The following is a 2,277-nucleotide window of genomic DNA, read 5'->3' as shown; positions in this document are numbered from 1 at the left end:
CCATTATGTTATAATTACAAACTGTGGACTCATAGGATCAATGAATCATAGGGCTGGATAGAATGAGCCTTCAGCAATCATCCCTGCCCCCAGGACATCTCTAAACCATGAACTGAATAACAAGGTGAGTAAGAGACACCTCTAGCCAGAAATATGGCTTTAGCTAGATGAAGAAAAAAGGTAAACCGGGGAACTCTTTTCCTCTTTAGCAAAAATACTTCTTCCTTCCTTTTTTTTTCCCCAAAGTGTACTCACCCCAAGCTGATATTATTAGGCTAATAATCCCACGAAAAAACTTGTTGTGTGTGAAAGTGTGGAATCATTTAGACTTACTTCTTATTTGAGAATTGAATACTAGGATCTGTAAGACTCCAGACAGTGATGTTTGAGAATGAACGATTCTGCCCCTATCTGTTTAACCATCATTTATTGCATGACTGCAAAATATAAACAACAGTATGAGGGTACAAGATTTGTAAACAAATTATTGCTGCATAATCTATAGAAAGCTGAAAAAAAACAATTTGGAAGAGAAACATAACAGAAGTCAGTTGGAGGTTGGAAGAAAATGTTCTTTTCTTAACTGCCACGATTCACTCCTGTTAAGGCCACGCCCATCTTGCTTAGAGGCTCGGTAGCAGGTGGAGATAGTTGTATTAGAGAACATGCTTCCAGACACTGAGCAGTATGGCTGTCTGTGTAGAGAACTTTAGGACCGACCAAACATGGACACAAAACAAGAAACCTGGTGTCTCTTTTGCTCAGGCCCATGGTGCTGGAAGGAGGGGCAAGTGTCACAGTCTTCCTACTGCCAAGAAACTCCGTAGCCTCCAATGCGATCAGAAGTGGCATGGTCAACAGTACAAGAAAGCCCATTTGGGCACAGCCCTGAAGGCCAACTATTTTGGAGGTGCTCCCCATGCAAAGGGAATTGTGCTGCAAGAAGTGGGGGTTGAAACCAAACACCAAATACTGCCATCAGAAACCAAACACCAAATACTGCCATCAGGAAGTATGTCAGGGTCCAGCTGATCAAGAATGGCAAAAACACAATCACAGCCTTTCTACCCTATGATGGTTGTTTGAATTTTACTGAGGAAAGCAATGAAGTTCTGGTTGCTAGATTTGGTCACAAAGGTCGTGCTGTCGGTGACATTCCTGGAGTTTGCTTTAAGGTTGTCAAAGTAGCCAGTGTGCCTCTTTTGGCTTTATACAAAGGCAAGAAGTAAAGACTAAGATTATAAGTTTTGATGGTGAATATATGACTGTAATAAATTATCATATGCCAAAAAAAAAAAAAAAAGAGAGAGAGACCTGGCTCACTAGAATTATTTTGAATACTTGGGTTAATTTGAATTTTATAGTCTAAAAAGGGTATGATTTGCAAAGACATAAACAACTTGTTTCTCCAGATTTTCAAATCCTGTGCCAAATGACTTAAACAAACAAATATGGTTGTAATATAGATAGGGGAAATGGCAAGACCAATCACGGCTGGCTTCAAAGGAAAATGGATCTTGTCCCTTGAAGATTTATTTTGTTCTGTTGAGTACCGTATTGGGTCTGAATATATTAAGGTGGCCTTAGTATGAATTTTTTGAATGTTAGACATGCAGAGAGCTGAGCTCAAGTTGGGAAGAGAGAGGAAAAGAGGGGGAGAGGAGGAAAGTAGCCAAGGAAGCAGTTGTGATGCTGGATAACTACAGAGGGTGAGGGCAGTGAGGGAAAATTCCCAGGTATCGGGGTGACTGAAGAATCCTTAGGAGCAAGAATGTTTTATATGTGATGAGAATGTTTGCGTTTCTGCAGTTGTAAATGATTCCAACTCCTCAGCCTTTAGTAAAGTCTGTCATAAGTCTTTGTGCTTTGTGGGCTTCTTTTTGTTTTCAGATTGAAAATTATGGGAAAGGCCTCATTCCACGTGAGGGTGTGGGATAGGGTGAGCACAAGCAGGAAGAGCCATCACATGAACAAATTAAGCAGAAGCAGGCATTCAGAGGCAAGGAAGCCCTGAAAACATACCAACAACAGCTTCCTCCTCCCCGCCCCCACCCCCCCGCCCCCAAATGTGTAGAACTTTTGGAGAGGACTTTGGTCTTCTACAACCCATGGGATGTTTGAATCAAGGAGGAAGTAGATTCCAGCTGATATTTGGGTTACATCAATATGGCCTGAAATGATTATAATTAACTAAGGGAGGAAGTAGAGGTGAAAAAATTTGATTTCTTGGGCTTTACTTTCTATTGTAGTCTTAATTATCGGTAGCACGTGATGCTG

General features: G+C 41.1%; 1 pseudogene; it reads left to right on the top strand.

Moving 5' to 3' along the window:
- Nucleotides 1-480: 480 nt before the first annotated feature.
- LOC112867640 (small ribosomal subunit protein uS12 pseudogene) lies at nucleotides 481-1,252 on the top strand (annotated as a pseudogene).
- Nucleotides 1,253-2,277: the final 1,025 nt, after the last annotated feature.

The sequence above is a fragment of the Puma concolor genome, chromosome B4 (genome assembly GCF_028749965.1).
Source record: "Puma concolor isolate L17-30 chromosome B4, mPumCon1.1.hap2, whole genome shotgun sequence".
Lineage (NCBI taxonomy): Eukaryota > Metazoa > Chordata > Mammalia > Carnivora > Felidae > Puma > Puma concolor.
Note: the sequence above shows the minus strand (reverse complement) of the source record. Positions and strands in the feature narration are given on the sequence as shown.